The sequence below is a fragment of the Moschus berezovskii genome, chromosome 16 (assembly GCF_049115385.1).
Source record: "Moschus berezovskii isolate FMDL1 chromosome 16, NW_MosBer_1.0, whole genome shotgun sequence".
Lineage (NCBI taxonomy): Eukaryota > Metazoa > Chordata > Mammalia > Artiodactyla > Moschidae > Moschus > Moschus berezovskii.
The window spans coordinates 51,312,609-51,340,271 of record NC_142475.1 but is presented as its reverse complement, the minus strand read 5'-3'; positions in this window follow the sequence as shown (position 1 = coordinate 51,340,271).

Below are 27,663 nucleotides of genomic sequence, written 5' to 3'. Positions count from 1 at the left end.
TATGGGGTCCAAAGAGTTAGACATGAATGGGAGAGGAAGTGAGCAAACCTACTTTAGGCATGGCTTTCAACCATGTACAGTGGGAATTCTAGATTCAGGTCAGCACTTGAATTTCTGTTATAGGTTCTTTGTGTTCTATTTTCTTTCATATTTGTCACATAGTTTCTAGTCAACAGGAGTAAATTGCATGTTGTGTGCCCCTTCTGAGTCTCTAAGGCCATATTTGGGAAATGTTTATACTAGGGAAATGCTTATACTAAGTTTCTGCTCAGACTTTGGTCTCATCTCTTATTCTCTACCCAGCTACTATTGTCGAAATAGCTGGTACACACGTAAAAGTCATAAAATCAAGAATCAGAAGGCATAGAGTCTTGACTGGTTCTACGTGTAAGAGTTAGTTGACTCTGGCAAGTCAGTGACTCTCTCTGAGCCTTGGTTCACTCATCTGAAAATGGAAGTAACTTTGAATGAGATTACACAATTCTGTGAATTTCAAAAATATAATAGGCATAGGAACTAGAATCAAAATTTCACAATTTTACATCCGACTGACTTGACCAGAACTTCACAACCTTGGACATCCATCAGTGAATATTTTTCCAATTCTGTTATACGTAGAAGAATAAAATAAAACTCATCATTCATTATTGCTATCTTTTATATGACTTCCTGGCAAACATACAATGGTTTATCTAGTGAGGTAATTATGTTTCAGTCAATGGCTAGAGCCCAAAACAAGTATCTTTATTGCCTTTTTGAGATAATTCTTGTAAAAGGCTAATGTTAATGCCGTGAGGGATGTCTTTCTAATCAAAGAGGGGGAAAAAGAAGAGGTTCTTGAGTCTTACTATCCTCCAGATTCCATACTGGGGAGTATTTACCCCCTTGGTAGAGTAAACTTTGCCCCAGCTCTAAGAGATCAGCCTTTCTTTAGTGTACAGAAACAGAGAAGTTGTATATCTGTCTCTAATTTTTCTATCTTACTACAGCTTATCCTCTGATTTGTATACCAGTTTTTGTGTCTGAACATCTTTATTTTAGGACAGCACTGGAAGAGAAGATAACTCTAGAGAGGAAATGCCAAAGAGTGCTGTGAACATAAATACAGAGACTTTAATCTCCAGCATAACATCTTCCGTCTGGATCTATCACTACTTTATAGGCCTTGGTCATCTTCCACATGGCAGATGTAGCTTCCTAGAACAAGAGAACTCTTTCCTGCACATTCAAATACCTCATTATTTTTCTCTTTTCCTGCTGTGGCCTCTGAATAGATTGGTATCTTAGAGCAAGTTTTCTATTTGAAGACTGCCTCTATCCCGAACATTGATGGCACAAATGACTTTCCCATTCAGGAAGTTACCTGCATTGTCAAAGTGCTGTGGCCTCCAGAGTGTGAACATTTCTGAATATAAGCAATAACCTCACATTAATCCCAGTTATCCTAAGAAATGTCCTAATAGAACAAGTAATGGGTTGTTCTTGGATGACAAGAGAGCTGGGAAATCCAGAAGCTCTGATTTAGTAACCAAGTTACTCTTTTGTGTGTCTATTGTGTTTTAAGTATTCAAATACTTTTGTCTCTGTAATCAGCATTGAACCCTACCACTTGGTCAATTAGATCATGTAATCTCATTTTAATGATGAATAATGTGAGGCTCATAGAGCTTCAGAAACCTTTTATAGCCAAAATGTGCACAGTCTTCTGTCACTGGGTTCTAGACATCATCTTAAATTGTGTCTTGATTCCAAGATCAAGTTATTCCTATAGAGTGTATAATTTTCCCAGTTTGAGAGCTCATCAAAACTTAGAGGCAAGAAAAAATAACTCCAAGCTGAAAATAGAAAACAAAAAATCTCAAAGCATAAATAAAACAAGATTGTATTCATTATATTAATAGCATCCTTCAAAATCTTTGTCCAGTGAGAATTGAATAAGTATTCTGTTATAACATATATCCATGGTCAAATGATTTTAGGATCTCAAGCTGGTCATGTATAAGTATCAGGATAATTGAATCTTTAGATGTCCTAGTAAGACTTATATTCTATACTAATTAAAAATTTAGAAGTCCTTTGGTCTGGGACTTGTCAGCAATCCTCTTTAAAGAATAAATTGCTTGTACCTTGTTCTTCCCACCACCATTAATGGTCCTTTTTATATTTTAAAAGCAAAAGATATTGAACATGAGGCAAATATTTTGTGTTTTATTGGGTTACATGGGAAACTGTTAGTTTGAAGTTTGCTCTGTCCTTAACCAGTATCGTTTAGCAGATCTGATGGTATACGTATCTGTGCTGAATAAAAATACTCTACGTCCCTAAAAAGCCCCCAAAAGAATATCATAGTGCAAACCTATAAGGTTCCAGATCAAAGTCATGCTTTCTATAGTAGGAAACAATTCTCCATTTGAAATATGTCTCCTGAAGTACTAGTAGAGATTCAGCACCTAACCATGGACATGTAAATGGCTAAGTGACATTAAGAGCTGTTGGATCCATTAAGTCTTAACACTGAGTCTGCACAGCAGCAACTCCATCATGCCATGGAATTAACATATTTGAGATAAGACTTGAATAATTCTGAAAGTCATCAATAAATGCATAAGTAGGTGGTGCAGACTTTCATGCCATGTTAATCCAGTCATCAGGATGGTGATTATAAAAGTGCCCAACCAGTCAGCAGCAAAGACTGACAGCATTCCTCAAAGGAGCAGCCAGGAATAGAATGTATTTAGAGTGAGGAGCCATTTATCTTTAGAGAATTCAGTTCATACTTCACACATAGGTTCTGCTCTGCCAGAAATACCACCTCTGTTAAAAGACTTGCAAAATGCCTCACTTACCAATATGTTCTCATACATAACACTGCTTTGGCAATATGTGGCAGGGTTGTTTTTTTTTTTTTTTTAAGCAATGAAATTCACTTCTAGGCCCAAGACCATGCTCCCACTCACACAGAAGCAACTTGCTTCATGGAATCATAAAATAGCCTTTTGGTGGTTGAGGCTCAGTTGGGAGGCAACCGGCTGGCTTAGAGCACTTTCCTTCAGGATGTGATAAATGCCAAAGGACTGCCTGAGGGTGAGGAGAATCCAGAATGAGTAATGGAGGAGGCACTAAATAAATGCCAAATTACTACATTAAAACTATCTCAGTAGCAGGCACTATAGTTTTGTTTTTTTTGGTTTTTTAAATCCACTTTGACTTCTAGAACATGACAACAGTATAACATATTGAAGGAGATTATGTATCCAGTTTCATGGGTGATCGTCTTTTGGATGATGGAGTGATAGTTATTGTCACCCCTTCTGAAAATAAAGCGTGGATAAATGAAAGGACATTTGATATTGTAATAGAGGAGCCAGATGTTTTGGAAGGTGTGAGATGCTGTACCCTAAGGAGACAGCTGTGTTTGTCATAAACCTTCCTGACTGCTTCATTTGATCATACATCATCTACTCTGAAACCATGATTGCGTGTACCAGCACCCTATCTGAGCTTTCTGAATTAGTTAGGCAGAGTCTAAGTTGGAGATCAGGTTGAGCTCTCTTCATGCCAAGTGCCTTTCTTCTTTGGAGTTGGATGAAATGGGGCAATAGGGAAAGTGGGATCGGCATTATTGAGTAGTCACCTAAGGGTCAGATGATGTGAACTGGAGGTCTGAGGGAATCCCATCTCCATGGCATAAACCTTAGCCAATATTAAGCCAGAGCTAGAAGGGACCCAGACAGTTAAATTCCTCCTCCTTCTCCCTGCCATGAACTACTCTGAAGTGCAGTTTTCTGTGTAGCACCCCCAAAGTACTGTGCGCTAGAAAATAAGCCTCATAGCATCCAGTGGTTTCTCTTTGAGGCTTACACTAAGGAAGCAGACGACAGTTTAACTCAGTGAATTATTCTCATCTCTTCTTTTTTCACTTCTATTTTTTAACACCTATAAATTAAACTTGGGTCCTGCTCCCACATGTTGCATCAGTGCTTTTATCCTTTTTCCCTGAGCTTTACTATTAGGGAACCCAGGCTAAGCACATACATTAGTTACTCTGATTCCATGGTAAGTAGTACAATAATGGACACATTGTACTGCTTTAATAAATTTGGAAATACTAAGTTAAATTGAATCCTTGAAGTATCAACAGGGTGTTGACATTTGCAATTTGTTTCTTAATGTGAGATGAAAGATTAGCATTCATAATAGGAGAGGAAGTATCTGGAAGCAAGTTCCTCTTCCTGCACTTTGAAATCAGAGTCCTGAGATCAGATTCTTTTCATGTAACCACAACTTAGGATCATTTTGGATAGACTTGAGTAGTTAGGGGTTTATTTCCCAAGCCCTTCTCTGGGAAAAAATAGACTCAACCAAATAATTGACTTTTCTATAAAATTCCTCAAAAAAAAAAAAAATCCTTTTTCCCTAAGCTAATCCTGAAAAGTCTCTTTGTCACATCTCTTGATTTATTGTGATCTACTTCAGATTCCAGAGTCTTCTTTCTAAAAGAGTTCTATAACTTGCAAAACAGAAACTCACAGACTTAGAAGACGGACTTATGGTTGCTGATGGGAAGGGATGGTTAGGGAATTTGGGATAGTCATGAACACACTGCTATGTTCACAATGGATGACCAAAAAGATTTTCCTATATAGCACATGGAACTCTGCTCAATGTTATGTGGCAGCCTGGACGGAAGTGGGGTTTGGGGGGAGAACGGATACATGTATATGTATGGCTGAGTCCCTTCGCTGTTCATCTGAAACTATCACAACATTGTTAATCGGCTATAGTAAAATACAAAATAAAACTTTAAAAGAAAAAATTAGAAAGTTTCTGTATATCATATAGATTTAGATATAGGAAAATATAGATAAATACATAGATACATAGACATACAGTCACGCATAGGCTAGCCTACACACATTTTAATGTGAGATCATGTACGACCTTTTATGTGCAAGTCAATTTTCCCATCTAATTAAGGGGCAGAGTGACAGCTTGAGGCTATGCTATGCTCAACCCACCACAAAGGGTGTGTATGAGAAAGAATCTGACAGATATGCATGGTTAGGTGGAGACTTGTTATCTCACGCTAAATTTTCTTCTCTAATAGCAGTATAGGTGGCTTGCCAAGACAAGAAAGTGGGTATCTGATATATTTTTTCTTAAATGAGATCCTTATCATAAAAATGACACCATGAGCTCCTAAAATCAGAGTGAAATATGACATAATGTTCTAAATATATCACTGTAATGATTCTACACTTTTATCACTATACTTACGATCAGCTCTAATGGAAAACTCATGGATGTCATCAGTCCTTTTGTCCTTCTTGACAATTTGATAATCACTTCTTAAAGTATTTAGCCATCTTGGATCACTAGTGGCTGTCTAGAACACAAATATATTGCACAGCGTGACTCGTTGCTGATTAGCTGGATCATCTTTCTCCATTTCACTTAATCTATGAAACAATTTGTAAGGAATCCCTATCAGGTTTAGAACTCTAAACTTGATCTGTGATTTATTTCATCTCTATAATGAGACTTGCTGTCTCGGTTCATAAGACTTTTGGAGTCATAAAACATTACTTCAGGCTCAACTTTACTCACAATTGTGGCAGTTCACTAAAATGATATGTTGATGGAGTCCTGCTACTCAAAGTGTGGTCCATAGACTGGGCATGCCAGCATCACCTGGGAGCTTGTTAGAATCTCATCACTTAATCTAGATCTACTATAGTAAAAGTCTACATTTTACCCAGATTCCCAAATGATTCAGAAACACATTAAAATCTGAATTAGATGACTAGTACTAGAGAGATCTTCCAAGGAAAATGTCAAGGTTTACTGCAAGTTATCTCCTTCTTAGTAATACTATTAACTCACAGGTGCTAAACTGAATACTTATATGAGCTGCTTGGCAAGAAGGAGGTGGAACTTTCCAGCTGTAATTGCCAATGAATAAATTGTGTCTACTGCTGCCAATAACTCATATGATCTCTCCTTCCATAACTTATTTCATAACTTCACACTTTTTGTGTCTATTGGAGAGATTGGCCACTTTGGGTCAGCATTTCAGCTATTTTTCAGCCTTCCCACATGTACCATATCTGTTTGGTTGTCACTGTAAGTTTCCTTATACAGTTTTCAAAGGTAACTTCAAAAGGAAATGTAGTCAATATATTGAGATACATCAATATTTTCTTTGCAAGCTGTTATAAATTAATATTTACAACCAATAAATTATCTGTTGTGACTATACCAGAGAGCAGGTTTTTCTCAGCTCTCAATTGCAAAATCTTTTCAAATTACGTTGAGAGGAGAAAGGAGTGCTGGATGAATATAACTCAGGAATGCTAGTTTTTTCCTTGGGAGTATTTGATAAGTGACCTCTTCAAATCTGTTACTATCTTTTATTTCTTCCACCATACATCAGCCAAGATTAAATTTCTTAAAATTAAACTTATTAAAAGCTAATAGACTCTAGATGTCAGGTTTTACATTAAGGCTCAACAGATAGATTTCTGTTTACATGGTTTTGTTTTTGAAATTCAGTTTTAAATATAATTCCTTCAGGTTCTGAGAATTTACCTACCAAGATTTCATTGATTTCTTAGGTGGTATTACCAAATACTTAACCTCATCAGGTGCTAACTGTCAGCTTTCGCCCTTCCCCCAATGTGTGCTTCACACAATGAGTAACCATTCATTTGCAGATCGCCCTGGGTTTTGGTGGAACCAATGGGAATCCAACTATAATGACAGTCTTCCCACTTTGAATCTGGGGGAGATCTGTGACTGTTATGATCAATAGAATACTGTAAACATGGCATTAGGCCAGTTTCTAGGCCAACTCCTAAATGTTGGCAACTTCCACTGCCTTGCAACATTCTTTCTTGTAGCCCTGAGACCACCATGCTAGAAATGTGGCGAATCCATATGTATAGAGAGATGCTGCATGCCCCAGCTGTGCTAGCATCCTTGCTCAGGCAGCAGATGTGTGAAGAAGTTTCTGTATGACCCCAACTCCACTTGCAACTTCCTTGGAACTGCATGAAAAATACCAAATGAGAAATGCGCAGCTGAGCCTCCTAACCTCCAGAACCAGGAAACATAGTCCTTGTTCCTTAAATGCACTGAGTTCTTTGGTGCCTTGCTGCATAGCCATAGATAACTAGAAAAGTTGCTCTATGTCTAAGAACTGAAAACTCTTCATTTCAATCAATTCTTCACATCTCAACACTGATATCAGTTGAAAACTCCCTGAAACTTTAACAAAGGTGCCATCCTCTCCCTCTAAATAGAGATGATTAGAAGTAGGGACATAGCCATAGCAATGGATTGAGAGAAGTTTCTTTAAAAAAGAATCAGTGTTGCATCCATCAAGACTGCTCTGACATCCATAGTGCCACAGAGAAAACAGAAAAGAGAGAAATACCGGGCACTCATGGCTCAGATAGTAAAGAGTCCACCTCCAATACAGGAGACCCAAGTTCAATCGCTGGGTTGGGAAGATACCTTGGAGAAGGGAATGGCTACCCACTCCAGTATCCTTGCCTGGAGAATTCCATGGACAACGGAACTTCCTGGTGGGCTACAGTCCATGGGGTCACAAAGAATTGACACAATTGTGTGACTAACACTTTCACTTTCATGAAACCAAAATACCATATTTACTTTTATATTCAATGAAAAATTATTAATACCTATTGTGTAGAATCCCCTGGAGAAGGAAACGGTAACCCACTCCAGTATTCTTGCTTGGAGAATCCCATGGACGGAGAAGCCTGGTAGGCTACAGTCCACGGGGTCGCAAAGAGTCGGACACGACTGAGCGACGGAACGAATGAACGAATGAATGATTGTGTAGAATCAGGGAACGTGAGAAACAAGGGTCATTCCCCATAGAGGACATACATTAAGACTCCAGGTTGAAAATGTGATAGCAACCAAAGGCATAAATAATTATTTATGAGTACATCATGAGGAACGCTGGGCTGGAAGAAGCACAAGCTGGAATCAAGATTGCCGGGAGAAATATCAATAACCTCAAATAGGCAGATGACACCACCCTTATGGCAGAAAATGAAGAGGAACTCAAAAGCCTCTTGATGAAAGTGAAAGAGGAGAGTGAAAAAGTTGGCTTGAAGCTCAACATTCAGAAAACGAAGATCATGGCATCTGATCCCATCACTTCATGGGAAATAGATGGGGAAACAGTGGAAACAGTGTCAGACTTTATTTTTCTGGGCTCCAAAATCACTGCAGATGCTGATTGCATTAAAAGACGCTTACTTCTTGGAAGGAAAATTATGACCAACTTAGATAGCATATTAAAAAGCAGAGATATTACTTTGCCAAAAAAGTCCGTCTAGTCAAGGCTATGGTTTTTCCAGTGGTCATGTATGGATGTGAGAGTTGGTCTGTGAAGAAAGCTGAGCAGCGAAGAATTGACATTTTTGAACTGTGGTGCTGGAGAAGACTCTTGAGAGTCCCTTGTACTGCAAGGAGATCCAACCAGTCCATCCTAAAGGAGATCAGTCCTGGGTGTTCATTGGAAGGACTGATGCTAAAGCTGAAACTCCAATACTTTGGCCACCTCATGCGACGAGTTGACTCTCTGGAAAAGATTCTGATGCTGGGAGGGATTGGGGGCGGGAGGAGATGGGGACGACCGAGAATGAGATGGCTGGATGGCATCACCAACTCTGTGGACATGAGTTTAAGTGAACTCCGGGAGTTGGTGATGGACAGGGAGGCCTGGTGTGCTGGAATCCATGGGGTCGCAAAGAGTCGGACACGACTGAGTGACTGAACTGAACTGAACTGAATAAATAATTTTGTGCTATTTATTAAAACAGTGAAGACTAGGAAAAGACCATATTTGGGCAAGAGTATTATGTCATTTCCTTAAACACAGCTGAACTGCCTTCAGTCAGTTATTTTTATGGACTAAATTTTGATGCCACCCACAGATCTGTATATTTAAGTGTTTTCTGTATTGGAGTTATTTCCTGTTTTTGTGGAGTTAAGCTAAAAATCCATAACCAAAAGATAACTAGAAAATCCCCACATATTTGAAAATCAAAGTATTAATCCCCACTGTGGTAGTATTTGGAGGTGAGCATTTGGGAGGTAATGAGGATGGAGTTCTCAAGAATGAGGGAAGTGATGCTACAAGAAGAGCCATATTGCCACATGAGGACACAGAAAGTAGGAGTCCTTTGGCAAACCGAGAAGAGGGCCCTCACCAGGAATAGAATGGGCTGGTGCCTTGATCTTGGACTTCCCAGCCTTCAGTACTGTGAGAAACTTCTGTAGGTTGAAAACCCCAGCCTCTACCATTTTTGTTCAGTTCAGTTCAGTTGCTCATATAGCAGCCTAAATTAAGATAGTTATCATCCACACAAGCCAGCCTTCTTACTTTGCAATGTCACCTTATTTTTGACCCAAAATGATACTACCCTGGTCATTCCCTAATCTTTATACTGAGACATTTCAAATCTATTTCCAAAACTGACACTCACTTTTAAAGGATGATTTCCCTGTTATAAGATTTAAAAGAAACATTGCTTAAAGGCTAAAATAATTCCATTAAAAGATCTACAACTTTTGGATGGATATATTATTTGATGGATATATTATTTGATGGATATATTATTTGATATAATATTTGATGGATATATTATTTGAGTAAATATCTTACTATACATTGAGGGATATATTTTTAAGTGGACAAAGTTAATCTGGCTTTATAGTTAGACTTCATTTTTCTGCCTTTGGAAGGCAGATATATGCACCTCAAGGACTTTGTGCTTTCACGACATTCACAGACTCCCAAAGCTGAAGATGCTATCTGTGTTTCTTGATGAAGAGGGCAATTTGTGCTCCACTGAGGCATAGGTTCACATGAGGCTGCCATTGCACCTTCCAGCCCCATGCAGCTTGTCTCCAGGTACAACGAAGAGGATTGTGGATTACATGGGCCAGTCTTGGAACAGTAGTGGCCATCGAATATAGAAAGATAATGATTTTCTCTCCTAATGCCTAAACAAGTCATAGTATTGAAACAGCAGGACTCTGTGTGGCTCCTGAGCACAAAAGCCTTTCTGTGTCCCCCATTTCTTCATTACAGGACATAGGCTTCGTTTGGCCTCCTAGATCTTCCCTGAGTTCTAACTGACAGGTTCAAACAGTTGCTAATTAGGGAAGGGAGGGGCTGCAGAGACAAAGGAAGCATAGTCAAGAAACATTAGTGCAGCTTTGGGGCAGAATCCTGGTTCCTCCTCAGGGGATATGTTGTTGTTCACTAAGTAACTAAGCCATGTCCGACTCTTTGCTACCCCATGGATTGCAGCACGCTAGGCTTCCCTGTCCTTCCCCATCTCCTGGAGTTTGCTCAAATTCATGTCCATAGAGTCAGTGATGCCATCCAACCATCTCATCCTGTCTTCCCCTTGTCTCCTGTCTTCAGTCTTTCCCAGCATCAGGGTCTTTTCCAACAAGTTAGTTCTTTGCATCATGTGGCCAAAGTATACATAACAATCTCTCTGAGCTGTTTTGCAGATACTGAAGCCTTCATCAGATAGGAGATGTTATCTGAATGTTTCCTAGAAGCATGTAGACCCTAGCCATGTTGGAACCAGAAGGTTGATGACGCTGACTCCCATTTAACCTCACTACCAACCAGTCAGAAGAATGTCCACAAGCTGATCATGCACTCCTTGAACCATTACAACAAAACTCCTAACCCCTCCAGGTTGGAACACATAATTTTGAAGGCTTTAGCCCACTGTGGCCCCTTTTGCCTGGCAAGTTATTCCTTTTTACTTCACCCAAAACTCTGTCTCCAAGATTTAATTCAATGTCAGGGAATAGAGGCTGGATTCAGCTTCAGAACCCAATCAAACACTACAAGTCAAAGAAAGAGTGATTGATTTCCCAATTGCATATTTTGTCAAATGGGAAAGGAAGAATTTGAATAAGTAGAGTGTTTTCTGTATTGGAGTTATTTCCTGTTTTTGTGGAGTTAAGCTAAAAATCCATAACCAAAAGATAACTAGAAAATCCCCACATATTTGAAAATCAAAGAATATATAGGCAGATGTTGAGTGAACACATCAAATATAATTTATGATATTTTATAATCTCATTTATAAAAAGTTCAACTGGCAAAAATAGAATATAGTATTAGAATTCAGTATAGCAGTTATATGTGTGTGATAGACATTAGGGAGACTGAGAGGGAGGGAGCATGGGCTATTGGTCATGGTATGTTTCTTATTCTAGGAATGTACACAGTGTGAAAATTCAACATTTATTTCTTACATGCTTTTTTATACCTGTGTTGAGTTCTAATATACAATCTTATTAAAAAAATAATAGCAATGTGAAAAGGGATGGGTCACTGCACAATTGTAATGGAAGCTGGTTTTGAAAACTACTCAAGTAAACCATTATCTTTCTTTCTGAGGCTCCCTGTTGGATGAGCCCAACCAGAAGTCAAGGGACAAGGGCATTCTTTGATGTAATCTATGAAAATCAGATTCCTGGAACAGAGATCAGAGTGGGAAGAGGTAGAAAGTAGATTTACAAGGGCAAAGAGAAGAGATCCAACACATCTGTTAAATCAGTTATCACCCTTCTACTTTGATTCTTTAATAACCAAGTAAATATTTCCCATCTGATACTAGCCTATCCCTCCAAATAGTTTTGCTTATAGGAGAAAAAAATAAAAGTCTTTAATCAACCCTCAATAACTTAACCCATTTTCACTTTGGCTATATCCTTTATATTTTAATGAATCATTAGATAAAATAAGATCCCATTCATTGTTATCTATTCTGTTCCTTTTTTTTTTAACCACTGAATAAGTGTTCTGGTAGCCCACTTGCTTAGCATTTAACATTGTTGTTCAGTTGCTGAATCATGTCTGACTCTTTGCAACTCCACGGACCACAGCACACCAGGCTTCCCTGCCCTTTCTCTATGTCCTGGAGTTTGTTCAAACTCATGTCCATCGAGTTGGTGATGCAATCCAACCATCTCGTCCTCTGTTGTCCTCTTCTCCTCCCACTTTTGATCTTTCCCAGCATCAGGGTCTTTACAAATGAGTCAGTTCTTCTCATCAGGTGGCCAAAGTATTGGAGTTTCAGCTTCAGCATCAGTCCTTCCAATGAATGTTCGGGACTGGTTTCCTTTAGGATTGACTGGTTGGACTCTCAAGAGTATTCTCCAGCACCACAGTTTGAAAGGGTCAAATACCATTGGTATACCAATGCAATTAATACATTTGATTTTATAAATAGTCTTCTTTCTAAAATCTTTATAGTTATTTAGGCCTTGTGGTAGGCATTTTAATAGTCCCCCAAAGATGTCTATGTGATAATCTTGGACCTGTGAATGTTGCCTTACATGGTAAAAGAGATTTTGCCAATGTGATTATGTTAAGGATCTTGGGATGAAGGGATTATTCTGGATTAGCTGAGTGAAACAAATGCAATCACATGGGCCCTCATAAAAGGAGGCTTCAGTCAGAGAAGGAGATGACATGGCAGTGAAATCTTAGGTCAGAGTGATGTCATTGTTGGCAGGAGACCATGGATCAAGGCAAGCAGGCAGACCCGAGAGGCAGGCAAAGGCAAAGAATGGATTCTTTACTAGAGCCTCCAAAAGGAATGCAGTCCTGTTGACTTTAATTCCATACAGACATAATTTTGGACTTCTGACCTCAAAAGCTGGAAGATAAATTTGTGTTGTTTAAGCCATTAAATTTGTGAGAATTCATCACAACAGCAATAAGAAACTAATATAGTTTCCCTTCGTTTTCTCCCCCTAGTTTTCTGTTTGTTAGCTTTATGGTGAACTTAGAATCAGATACCAACGTAACCATGAAACTATCCCTGTTCTCAAGGCTAAGCAGCAACTCTGCTGCCTTATTCTTCTGGCTCACTTTGTGGCCCGCTCACCTTTGTGCTTGATAGTGTAACTCTAGTCTTCATTTGGTTAATTGAGCATTTCACTTATGTGTCATCTAAGGGTTTTCACACACAATATCCTCTTAACCTGAAGCTTTTCTTTCAATTTTCCATTCGGCTGCTGCTTCAATGCTTTAAAATTTAACTGTTTCTCAGGGATTTTCTTCCTCTCCTTCAAGGTCAGGTACCCTACTGTATCCTATCTCACATGTATTTTTAATTTTATGATTTTACATAATTAAAGTCATTGTATCTGTATACATTTGCTGAGAATTTTGGCATTCCTTAACAAAATGAATTTTAATTTTTATCAGTAAAATCATAAGTGCTTGTATCATGGGGCTGATGAAAGAAATAATTGAAGGAATATATTTAGAATATACATTTAATATATATTAATTCTCCAAACATAACCAGGCCATGCTGCATCTGCTCAGTCAATCTCTGAATGACTTGATCCTTTTCTTCCTTTAATTTTAAATGTGATCTCTTTAGAGAAGAGATGTCTTGGCTGGAAAGAGGAACTGAGAAAAATTTATCCAAGACTAGAAAGAAATACCAGCCACTGGACCTACCACCCTGGCTCTTTGTGGGGCAAGCAAGTAGCAAGATGAAGAGATATCGGAGCACCATTTCCTGGCAACTCAGCCAGGGGAACAGGAAAGACTAAGTGAGCGAAACGTCCGTACAGAGTAACCAGGCAAATGGGAACTCTGCCAAAATGTTCCTTTGCTCCAGAAGCAACAAGAAAAAACTACAAAATTTCAGAAGTTAGTAAGCTTAAGGCTACCTAGCCTAAGGCTGGTAGTGGTGTCCCCACAATAACCCAAGATCAGTGGCATAACACTAGAGTTATACCTGGGAAGAACTGATGCCATTTTCTTCCAGCAGAATGGAACTTAGAAACAAATATTAAGCTCTAAAAATGGTTCTATTTCTTAGATAGTTCTAGACTTAGCAATAATGCTTGAAGAAAGTGAAGCCGCTCAGTCGTGTCCGACTCTTTGCGACCCTGTGGACTGTAGCCCGCCAGGCTCCTCTGTCCATGGGATTCTCCAGGCAAGAATACTGGAGTGGGCTGCCATTTCCTTTTCCAAGCAATAATGCTTACTTGAGTTATTATGTTGCCTTTCCTCTCATTAGAAATTTTATGATAGCTGGGACAAAAGTGTGTGTGTGCTTAGTCATGTCTGACTCTCTGTGACCCCATGGACTGTAGCTCCTCTGTCCATAGAAGTTTCCAGGCAAGAATACTGGAGTGGGTTGCCATTTCCTAATCCAGGGGATCTTCCTGACCCAGGGTTGGAATCAGAGTCTTTCACCTCCTGCACTGGCAGGCAGATTCTTTACCTCTAGAGCCACCTGGGAAGACCTGGGACAAGAGTTAGCCTGATACAATCTTCATAAATTAATTTTCAATAAAAATTTTTAGATGAATGACTAGAGAAGCTAAGTTCTTATCCCATTGTGAGCATTTGTATGTTAATTCACCTTATACTTTCTACATATAAAAACGAATTTTAGAATTATTTTTGTCTTATACTTGAAAATTTATTTTATATATTTGTGTGGAGGAGGTGAAAAAAAAGTAAAAGATTTAGTAAAAAGTAAATTCAAGCATGTTTTAATCATAATGCTTTCTTTCTTGGAAGTGAATCAGAAATTAGGTACACCAATATATTGTCAAGGCCAACTTATATTGAAAGCAATATTGTAAGTTTTGTCTGAGCTCACTGACAATGAAAATATGGCTGGAAAAAACAGCTGGACAGAATTAAGTTTGTTTTCTTCCACAGCAGTAAATGAGGTCAGGGTCTGGAGTAAGATACTATGCCTGGTTATATTTAGTCAACCTGGTGAAATGCCTCCAACTGTATCCCAAAATACCAGGAGTTTGAAGGGCTTTACAGCCCCTCCTCCACTAATAAAACTGCTTGCCTAATAAGAAGGACATATACTGACTGACCATTTGAAAATGTGGGGTCTTCCAGAAATAGAGTTAAAACAATAAATACATATTGAAACAATAACAATGAAAGACTTTAAAACTGTTGGTTCAGTACTCACCTGATAGAAGAGGAATCCGAGGCACAGAGAGTGATTCTATCATGAGAACTAAAGGTAGAAGACAGTTGACCTTCAATATCTGTGGGTCTCATGTCCAGATTTAACCACTCCACATAGTAACCAGTTTTCATTTAAGAAACTTGAACATCTGTGAATTTTGGTATCCAGAGGAGTTCTGGAACTAATCCTCCATGGATACTGAAGGTCAACTGACTGTATCTTCTAAATTGAAACCCAAAGTTTTCTCCAGAATACTGCTTCTTCACTTCATTACAAGGAAAAACTATGGGGAAAATTATCTGTATCTTTTATTAGGATTACAGACATTTCTGTGCATCTATTATTTGGTGGAAAATTTTGTGGTTAGGAGCAAGCCTGGACTGAGAGCCACATTACGTGGCTGAACAGAAACCTGAAAATATCTTTAATTGTACCATTTTTAAGGTAAACAATTCATTCAAGTGTGATTAAAAATCAGAGCAAATGATTGCATCTTGATGTACATCTGGCTACAAAAGGAAATGTTTCTCTATATGGGATTAGAAAGAAAACCTTTCATTCTCTCTCTTTTTAAAAAAATAAAATATTTCTCCACAGATGAGATGAAGGAACACACAGAACCTGTGATTGCTATGATTTCAGAAGAAAGGATAACCCTGAAGTTCCTGACCTTTCAGGGAGTAGACCGGATGTGAGGGAAACTTGGTGGAAAGAAGCTGATATTTAAACCCATATGAAGTAATTTTTAATTCAGACTCTAGGGATATTTGAAATAATTTTCAATTAGTTATGGTAATATCTCACAGAGAAGGTTCAGACAAGAAAGTGGGAAAGAGAAGGTCAGAAAAACTTTTGAGAAGGATTAAACTGAAAGGAAAATTTGAAGACTGAGTTTAAGTAGGCTTCAGTGATTATAAATATTACCTACACAACAGAGGAACATAGTTTTACAAACCAGACATAATCTTCCGAAAGGGCTATTTAGAGAAATTATAATGGACTTAAAAATATAAAACATAAGGGGAAAACTTGATACATTTAACCACATTAAAATTAAAAATGCAAACTCTTAATCATCAAAAGATACCACAGATAGAGTGATAAAGCCACATCCAGGAAGAGGATATGTTAATACACAGAGCTGACAAAAAGCTCCTGTCCAGAATACATGAAGAATTCCTATTTATGAGAAAGAAAGAAATGAAAATAACATGAGAAAAGACACAAATGGACAGTCCTTAGAAGTAGAAACACAAATGACCATAAATATATAGAGTACTCTTTAACTGTACTATCAGAGAAAGAAAAATGTAAGCCACTAAGCCAGTATTTCACATAAACCAATTTTGGTGGCTCAGATGGTAAAGAATCTGCCTGTAGGAGACCCAGGTTCAATCCCTGAGTAGGAAAGATCCTCTGGAGAAGGAAACGGCACCCATTCCAGTATTCTTGTCTGGGAAATCCCATGTATAGAGGAGCCTGGCGGGCTACAGTCCACAGGTTGCATAGAGTTGGACATGACTGAGCAACTAACACTTTCACTTTTTTTTCACAGTTTGGTAAAACTATGTATGCAACTGGATTATAGAAAATATTGATGAGGATTTAGAACAATGGAGGACTATTACCCATTGCTAGTGGGGCATAAATTGATAGAACTATTTTTTGGGAAAAGTGGAATTACCTAGTAAATTTGAACAGGTTCATGCCATACTCCACAGCATCTCCTCTCTTTGGGACATATCCTGGGTAAACTTGTATCTGTGCTCTAGATCACATGAGCCAGACACCAGAATATTCACAGTAACAATGCCAGTATTAGTAAAATACTGGGGAAAACCCTAAATGCTCAGCTCAACTAAATGAGTAAATAAACTGAAGCATTCATGAAATAAAATAGTAATCGCCAGGAAACAAAAATTCATCCATATTAACAGGAATGACTCCCAAACTTACGATAGCTAAAATAAGAGTATGTACGCGCGTGTGTGTGTGTGTGTGTCAGTCGCTTAGTCATGGCCAACTCTTTGCGAACCCATGAACTGTAGCCCGCTAGGTTCCTCTTTCCATGGAACTTTTCAGGCAAGATTACTGAAGTGGGTTGTCATTTCCTTCTCCAGGATCATTTTCCTTCTCTTCTCTACCCAGGGATCGAACCCAGGTCTCCTACATTGCAGGTGGATTTTTTACCGTCTGAGCCACCTGGGAAGCCGAAAATAAGAGTATATGATCATCATATTTATATAAAAGGTCAAAACCAACCAAAACGGAGCAATTTGTTAAACACAGACACATAAGTAGGTGGTAAAACTACAGAGAAAAGCCAGGAAATGGTAGAGATAAAATTCATGATTAGGGTTACCCCTTGTAGGGAGGAAAAGAAATGAGTAAAGATAGCTTAAGGATGACAAAACTGTTGGTTTGGTATTGGCTGCACTGGTGTTTGTTTTATTATTATTATTTAACCATTTAAATGAGTCCCGTATGCTTTTTAATTTTTGATATGTTTCAATATAAAAATTCTCCCCAAATCAGTAAGCTGCAGAAGAGAAAGGCCAACACAAGTTATAGATTGGGAAGATAAGACATATATATATCCTGTTGGACGATGCAAACATCTCTCTGCTAACTCAATCCTGCTGTCTCTCAAGGAAGAGATATCTCTCAAAGAAGTTGCTATCTCTCATGAAAATTCTTTTTTTGGCCCAACTATTCCATCATCCCATTCAGCCCTACTCCACACATTCCAGGTTAAAGACCTTAGTGTTTCATGAAAAACTATAGCAAATAATCAGACTCCCCACTCTTCTGTTTCTAACCAGCTCACCGTGATCAGTTTCACTAGCGAGAATTATACGTATTCATTCAGTCTACCACCCAGATTCAATTCTGGCTCACGCAGATAAGAGATAAGGGGATCAAAATTAATTTTGCCTACTCTGATCATCAGAACTTTGAAAGTACTTGTTAGGAAGATGGGTTTGAATCTGGATCCAGTGCTAATTTCCTCCATAACACTTAGTAGCTTTAGAGAAGAAAATGGTGACCCACTCCAATATTCTTGCCTGGGAAATCTCATGGACAGAGAAACCTGGCAGGCTACAGTCCATGCAGTCTCAAAAGAGTTATTCGTGACTTAGTAACTAAACAGCAGCAACATTTGGTGGTTTAATTGACTTATGTGAACTAGAATCCTCATTTGTAAATGAGGATTCCTAATTCCAAACTCTTAGTGCTATGATGAGAATGCATACAAAACCACAGAGCATGTTATCTGTGCTGTGTGCTGCTGTGCTTAGTCAGTCATGTCAGACCCTTTGTGACCCCACGGACTGGAGCCCACCAGGCTCCTCTGTCCATGGGAATTCTCCAGGCAAGAATACTGGAGTGGGTTGCCATTCTCTCCTCAAGGGAATGTTCCCAACCCAGGGATTGAACCCAGGTCTTCCACATTACATGCAGATTCTTTACCATCTGAGCCACTAGGCAAGCCCATGTTATCTGGGTAAAACTTAAATGACAGCTTTAAAAGAAATTGTCAGATTTGTTTCAACTAGTCTGTATATACACAGTATGTGTCATGTGGAGGTTTTTTTTTTTTTTAAACTTTAGATTAACTGAACTTTTCACTATGAATGGAGATTTTTATAAGGTCTGCCATAGGGTTAATCTGTGTGTGTGTGTTCACAAAACATAAATGATATGTAGCGGTAACAATTGCACTCATCTCACACGCTAGTAAAGTCATGCTCAAAATTCTCCAAGCCAGGCTTCAGCAGTATGTAAACCGTGAACTCCCAGATGTTCAAGCAGGTTTTAGAAAAGGCAGAGGCACCAGAGATCAAATTGCCAACATCCGCTGGATCATGGAGAAAGCAAGAGAGTTTCAGAAAAACATCTATTTCTGCTTCATTGACTATGCCAAAGCCTTTGACTGTGTGGATCACAATAAACTGTGGAACATTCTGAAAGAGATGGGAATCCCAGACCACCTGACCTGCCTCTTGAGAAACCTGTATGCAGGTCAGGAAGCAACAGTTAGAACCGGTCATGGAACAACAGACTGGTTCCAAATAGGAAAAGGAGTGCGTCAAGGTTGTATATTGTCACCTTGCTTATTTAACTTATATGCAGAGTACATCATGAGGAACGCTGGGCTGGAAGAAGCACAAGCTGGAATCAAGATTGCTGGGAGAAATATCAATAACCTCAGATATGCAGATGACACTACCCTTATGGCAGAAAGTGAAGAGGAACTCAAAAGCCTCTTGATGAAAGTGAAAGAGGAGAGTGAAAAGGTTGGCTTGAAGCTCAACATTCAGAAAACAAAGATCATGGCATCTGGTCCCATCACTTCATGGGAAATAGATGGAAAAACAGTGGAAACAGTGTCAGACCTTGTTTTTTTGGGCTCCAAAATCACTGCAGATGCTGATTGCAGCCATGAAATTAAAAGACGCTTGCTCCTTGGAAGGAAAGTTATGACCAACCTTGATAGTATATTAAAAAGCAGAGACATTACTTTGCCGACCAAGGTCCGTCTAGTCAAGGCAATGGTTTTTCCTGTGGTCATGTATGGATGTGAGAGTTGGACTGTGAAGAAAGCTGATCGCCGAAGAATCGATGCTTTTGAACTGTGGTGTTGGAGAAGACTCTTGAGAGTCCCTTATACTGCAAGGAGATCCAACCAGTCCATTCTAAAGGAGATCAATCCTGGATGTTCATTGGAGGGACTGATGCTAAAGCTGAAACTCCAATACTTTGGCCACCTCATGAGACGAGTTGACTCACTGGAAAAGACTCTGATGCTGGGAAAGGTTGGGGGCGGGAGGAGAAGGGGACGACGGAGAATGAGATGGCTGGATGGCATCACCGACTCTGTGGACATGAGTTTGAGTGTACTCCGGGAGTTGGTGATGGACAGGGAGGCCTGGCGTGCTGTGATTCATGGGGTCGCGGAGAGTCGGACACGACTGAGCGACTGAACTGAACTGACTGAACTGAGCGGTAACAATTTCAAATTGCTCAGCACTAAGAACTGTAACCCCTTTATCTTCTACTTTGCACATTCTGCACCATTTCTTCCTGCCTCAGTTATTTTTGCATTGCCAGAGCTGTTTTTCTGTGTTAGAGCACACATCAGGGGATTTCAGAGACTACTTAATCCCTTACTTTGCAACCACTTGAAGTTCAGTCCTCATTCTCTGTCTTTAACTACTCTGGGGCCTTTGTTTAAAATTCACTAAATTTAAGAAGTTTCGTTCTGTCTTCAATACGTTCAGCGGCATGTCTGTTGCCAATTACTTATCACCAGGGAATTGCTTTGACTTGTGTCTGCTGCACTGTTCTGCTCTCTTGGTTTCTGCATTACATCTTCATCTTTTAACAATGACCTCTCTGTTCTACTTTTGAGCCAGGATGGCCAGTTGAAGTTTATATCCATTCCTTCTGGCAGAAAGAAAATTTAAGAGCTAGTCCTGGTACAGAGAGTCCTGAACTCAATTGGTATGTCCTTTAAAAACTGAGGATTTTCCTCTTTAAATATTTTATAGTAATGATAGTGGAAGAAAAACAAATATAATTCAAAATGACCTAAGGATTATTTTTTTTTCCCAAGTAAAGAGAAAAGATATAATTTGGTAAAACCCTATAATCAGGTCATCAACGTATCTCCTGTGCCTGGCACAATATTTGGTATGTGGTCTGTTGTAAGACGGCTATTTAATAATATTCATTAATTTGAACAAATTAATACATTTGCATGAATTAATAAAGGCTTCCCTAGTGGCTCAGTGGTAAAGAATCCGCCTGCAATACAGGAGTCACAGGAAACACTGGTTCAATCCCTGGATCAGGAAGATCCCCTGGAGGAGGAAATGGCAACCCACTCCAGCATTCTTGCTTGGAAACTCCCCATGGACAGAAGAGCCTGGTGGGCTACAGTCTGTAGGGTTGCAAACAGTTGGACACGACTAAAGCGACTTAACACTCACTCATGCATGAATTAATAAAGTTCACGCATATGTCAACAACAAAGGAAATATTTTATTCTCAATCTTGACATGACCCTGAAAACACTGACTAACGAGAAAATGTGTGAGTCCCTAGGAATTCTTGTCAAGATAATCTTTTCAAAACACTTTTAATTTGAGAATAGTTTTGTATTTGCAGGAAAGTTGAAAAAATAGGACAGAGTTTACATAAAGCCTACACCTTGTTTTCCCTGATCACATGTGAGTGCCATCCACTTGCCACAGCTAATGAACCAATATTTATACATTATTACTAACTAAAGTTAACACCTAATTTGGACTTCCTTTGTTTTTAGTTAATAGGTTCCAAGATCCTACCAAATGACTTTTCCTTCGAAGTGACACTGATGATTTGACTCCTATTTTACCGGCAAAAACAAGCTCTGCAACCATACCTTGCCCTGGGAAGACAGGGAACTGCGATTTTATAAAGCTTGTGAAAATCTAAAGAAAGAAAAATATATTGGTCAACACGATTAAATGATTAACATAAGTAATAGTAATTCACATATGTGCTACATTTTTACAGTTCAGAAAGTTGCTCTAGGATGTTTATCAGTGTTCATTTTAAGGTTAGAGATAAGGTGGTAGAGACTTTGGGAACAGAAGAATCCAAGGTTAAATAGCTTGTCTAGAGTTGCTGGAGAAGACTCTTGAGAGTCCCTTGGACTGCAAGGAGATCCAACCAGTCCATTCTAAAGGAGATCAATCCTGGGTGTTCATTGGAAGGACTGATGCTAAAGCTGAAACTCCAGTACTTTGGCCACCTCATGCGACGAGTTGACTCACTGGAAAAGACTCTGATGCTGGGAGGGATTGGGGGTGGGAGGAGACGGGGACGACAGAGAGATGTCTGGATGGCATCATCGACTCAATGGACATGAGTTTGAGTGAACTCCGGGAGTTGGTAATGGACAGGGAGGCCTGGCATGCTGTGATTCATGGGGTCGCAAAGAGTCGAACACAACTGAGCGACTGAACTGAACTGAACTGAGAGTTGCTCGGCTAACAGTCAGCCAAAATTCAAACCCCAAACTTCTGAAAGTGATCTGATAAAAATACTCTTCCCTGTAAACCCAAAACGTCTCCTGATTTTGTTTGCAGATTTTGGTTCTCATTCACCTAGCCAGAAGAAATCCAATGCCCTACAGCAGAGATCATTGAACGTTTCCATACAGAGAAGATGGTAAATTGTTCCTATCGTGCTGGCTACATGATCTCTGTCAGAACTATTCAATTTTGCTATTGTACATCAAAAGCAGCAAAGTCCATTTTTAAGTGTTAATCACTCAGCTGTGTCTGACTCTGTGATCCCCTGGACAGTTGTCCACCAGGCTCCTTTGTCCATGGAATTCTCCAGGCAAGGATATTGGAGTGGGTAGCCATTCTCTTCTCTATGGGATCTTCCTGACCCAGGTCTGGAATCCTGGTACGGAACCCAGGTCTCCTGGATTGCAGGCAGATTCTCTACTGTCTGAGCCACCAGGGAACCCCCAAAATTAGAGATAAAATAGCAGCAACTTTGGACAGAAGAAAATATGAACAAATGAATGTGTTCCAATAAAACTTTACAAAAGCAGAGGGTAAGCTGGACTTGGGGAGAAGGCCATAATTTGCTAATGGCTGTCCTAAAAACTGGAGAAATTTACAAAGCCATCTGATATATACAGTCTGTGATATCTACAACTCAAGACTTGTTGATTTGTTCATCCCATTATTCTTTAAAACTCTTCCTTTATGAGTATTTTTTTAAATTATGGTTTGCATCCTAAAGAATAGTTTCTGTTCTTTGTTAACCTTCTGTTAAAATCATTCTATATCTCATTATAACTTATGATTATCTCTGTTCTAACAGGGTTGCTTACTTGTCTCTTAAGGAGAGTATATGCAGATCAAAATATTTTGAGACCACACCTAGGGATACAAGGAGTTGAAATAAGATAGATATAGGATCAGGATCAATTAAAACTACAAAAAGTTAGCAATGCATATGCTAAAGTTTCAAAAAAAAAATGAATCACAAATCTTAAAACCTTTCCATACAGATCTGTGTTGATTTTATCCAAAGAGACTCTTTAAGTTTTTACTAATCTACCCTCTACTGAAATATGTAATTGGACACTTTGAAAAAAGTTTCCAACCTTTCCTTTTGTTATTTTCCATGATTTTAAAAAATATATAGATAAAAGTTCTGTGTGGTCTTTATCACGTACATCATATCAACAAATGATGGGAGAAGTAAAAAAAAAACAATGCTATAGGGGATTTTTGAAAGGCTTTCAGACTGTATGTATATAAATTACTTTCCCCTCTTATGTAATCACAATAAAGGCGTTGGATTGAAACTTTAAAATATTTTTAACTATGGAAATATATTTATATACAGTTTGTGAATAACAGCATGCTTATATGTAAATAATACATATGTTTATATATTTCTATGCATATGAGCACATGCATATCTATAGATAAAGTTAGAAGTTTAAAAGGGACTCAGGTTGGTGGGGTGTAAAAGTTTAAGATTTCCAAGTGTTCCCCATATGTGTAGGGTGTACTTAACACAACTAAATATTTTATAGTGATTAATGAGCAGGAAAATATTCTCTTTTTAAAGCATTCCCTGGGCTTGCTAAGGGCTGTACTTAAGCTCCTCTTACTTTCTCATACTTGTTCAAATGACTGAATAGAACCCCTTTAGGACTTGGTCTCAAATCCAGCTGTAACAATTTGGTGGATTAAAATTGACCTCAAGTTCTCTGCAGCATCTTGCAAGAAGCAGTCTCTTTTCCCAGCCCTTGACTTTGGTTTGGCCTTGTGATACACTTTGACCAGTGGAAGTGATTTTGTACAGCTTCTGAGGTGAGCATCAAGAGGCCTTATGGCTTCTGCACTTGTCTTCTTGGAACACTGAGACTGTGGAGAGAAGGGTCAGACATCAGCTAGCCCCAATCACTTGACATATGAGTGAAGCATTCTTGAAACATCCAGCTCCTGGTAATCAACCAACTGGATGAAGGCACATATGTCACCCTAGGTGACCTCAGCAGAGGAATCATGCATAAGATCCATCCCACTGAATGGTGAGACATGATTAATTTCTTTTAAGTCATATATATTATAAAACAAAATATGATAGTTTGAGAAAATCCCTAAACACAATCAGTTTCTGATTTAAGAATATATGAAAGGGTGAGTTCGTTTGTATATTTGCATGTGTTTGTAGGTATGGGCATTGTATGTGAACAAAAATAATAGTGGGACACCATTAATATTTATTTAGCATCTCATGTGTGAAAGGCATTGTGAGATATCTTTATTTAAACCACTACATTTTATGTGTCTCTTCTGATTTTGGTATCAGGGTTAACCAAATAATAAATTAATTTCCCTCTTCCACTTTGGCACATAACAAATTAATTTCCTGCATCAAGCAGAGAAGATAACCCCATGGAAATAATCAAAAGAAAATATATACCTTCATAAAATGTTAACTTAAAAACTATTCCCAGATATAATAGGCAAAATCAAATGACAGATAAATTAAGGGGAAATATAAATTAAGGGGAAACTTATATCTCGAAAATCTAATGTTTATAAACTTTAAAAATTTCTTTCTAAAACAATAGGTGAAATTCAAACACCCAATAAGTGAAAAAATACAACTACTAAAATTACAAATACTCATATTTAAAGGATGTGTGTTCAAGAAAAAAGGAAATCTTGAAGCCAAAATGGACATCATATATTTACTAACAAGGACTATTTTGTTAATTTATTCATTCATTCAAATGACACTGTATAATGCTAATACCAGGAACCTGTATGCAGGTCAAGAAGCAACAGATGGAACCAGACAGGGAAAAATGGACTGGTTCAAAACTGGGAATGGAGTACATCAAGGCTGCATATTGTCACCCTGCTTATTTAACTTAATGCAGAGTACATCACGGAGAAGGCAATGGCAAGCCACTCCAGTACTATTGCCTAGAAAATCCCATGGATGGAGGAGCCTGGTAGGCTGCAGTCCGTGGGGTCGCTAAGGGTCGGACCCGACTGAGCGACTTCACTTTCACTTTTCACTTTCACATATTGGAGAAGGAAATGGCAACCCACTCCAGTGTTCTTGCCTGGAGAATCCCAGAGACGGGGGAGCCTGGTGGGCTTCTGTCTACGGGGTCACACAGAGTCGGACACGACTGAAGTGACTTAGCAGCAGCAGCAGCAGCAGCAGCAGAGTACATCAAGCAAAATGCTGGCTGGATGAGGCACACGCTGGAATCCAGATTGCTAGGAGAAATGTCAATAACCTCAGATATGCAGATGACACCACCCTTATAACAGAAAGCAAAGAAGAACTAAAGAGCCTCTTGATGAAAGTGAGAGGAGAGTGAAAAACCTGGCTTAAAATTCAACATTCAAAAAACTAAGATCATGGCACTCAGTCCCATCACTTCATGGCAAATTGATGGAGAAACAATGGAAGTAGTGACAGACTTTATTTTCTGGGCTCCAAAATCACTGCAGATGGTGACTGCAGCCATGAAATTAAAAATTGCTTGCTCCTTAGAAGAAAACATATGACAAACCTGGACAGCATGTTAGAAAGCAGAGAGATTACTTTGCTGACCAAGGTCTGTCTTGTCAAATCTATGGTTTTTCCAGTAGTCATGTATGGATGTGAGAGTTGGACTATAGAGCACCAAAGAACTGATGCTTTTGAACTGTGGTGTTGGAGAAGACTCTTGAGAGTCCCTTGGACTGCAAGGAGATCAAATCAGTCAATCCTAAAGGAAATCAACCCTGAATATTCATTGAAAGGACTGATGCTGAAGCTGACGCTCTGATACTTTGGCCACCTGATGTTAAGAGCCGGCTCATTTGAAAAGACCCTGATGCTAGGAAAGATTGAAGGCAGGAGGAGAAGGGGACGACAAAGGATGAGATGGTTGGATGGCATCACCAACTTGACGGACATAAGTTTGAGCAAGCTCCGGGAGTCGGTAATGAACAGGGAAGCCTGGCATGCCACAGTCCATGGGTTTGCAGAGTCGAACACGACTGAGCAAGCGTACTGAGGAAACTTTAAAATGAGCAAAACATAATTCTTCCCTGAATTTGTCCACAGTCAAGTTGGAGCAGACAGAAAAACAAAATGATCAACACAGTATAAGGGGTTAGTATTAAATCGTTCAGATTAATCAGCTGGTTCTGGAGTTTCTCCTTGCTCCCTTGACAAATTAAGAGGCCATGTTGGGAAAAAAACTCATATAACAAGAAACTATGAGTAGTCTCTAGGAACTGAGGACAGCCTCCAACTGACAGCCAGCAAGAAACGAGGGCCATCAACCCTGCCAAAAGGAAATATGTTCTGCCAAAAACTTATGTGAGCTTCTTCAGAGAGGGGAAGAAGTGGATTTTTCCCCAGTCATTCCTCCAGATGAGAAAGCAGCGTAGCTAATGCCTTGATTACAGACTCGCAGAAAATCCAGATAAGTTGTGTCCAGACTCCTGATCCATAGCAACTTTGGGATAATAGATGTATATTTTTTTAATCCTCTAAGTTTTTGGTAATTGTCTAGCAAAAATAGATAACTAATACAAGTGTGTATTATAAAATTAAATGCGTTTCTCTGTGTGGATAGATTAGGCCCTCAAATTTTTTAAAAAATGTGTTTCCATAAGCAATTTAAAATCTATATTTACCTACTTAATTTTCAATGGTCTGCATAACTTGCCTACTTTATGGCCCTCCATCATGGTTTGGCAACTCAAACCAACTTATGGAAATTGCCCTCAGCAATATATTCATGTACTGTTATTTTCAGTGCCAAAAATCCTGGGTTCTTGAGTGCTATCTCTAGGACTATGGCTTAGTTGTCAACCAAAATGCCTTTTCTCTATTGCATTGATCTCATGCCAGGAAAGCAAAATTTCCAAATTCCCCTGAATGCTTTGATCGATATTAATTACAGAAAAATCTATTAACATACAGGTAAATGCCATTTCCAAAAGCAGTGTTGCCAAGCATTATCAGAAATCTCTGAGAATCCAGGAGAAGTGGCTTCCAAAACCAAAGTCAAATGAATGGACTTCATTGTCAATCAACACCTTCTCAGGGAGCCTCTTTTGGTATCAGCTTTATTCAGTCTCTTGAGTGGCATTTGTTTAGCCTTCTGATATTTTGTGATAGTTGTGAAGCTCTTCTAAGCTTCAGAGAAGATTATGAAAACTCAGAAGTAAGACCATTATCATTCAATATTCACCTTGTATCAAAAAGCAACAAAGGCAGAAATCCGTAGAAGGGAAGAAAAAGGAACACATAAAGAACACCCCAGTGGCTCAGATGATAAAGAATCAGCCTGCAATGCGGGAGACCTGAGTTCAATCCCTGGGTTGGGAAGATCCCCTGGAGGAGGGCATGGTAACCCACTTCAGTATTCTTACTTGGAGAATACCCATGGGCAGAGGAGCCTGGCGGGCTATAGTCCTTAGGGTCGCAGAGTCAGACAAGACTGTGTGACTAAGCACAAAGAACTCATTTCTCAGAAGGTTACCATCCCACTGCTCCTGGGCTATTACAGTGACCTTCT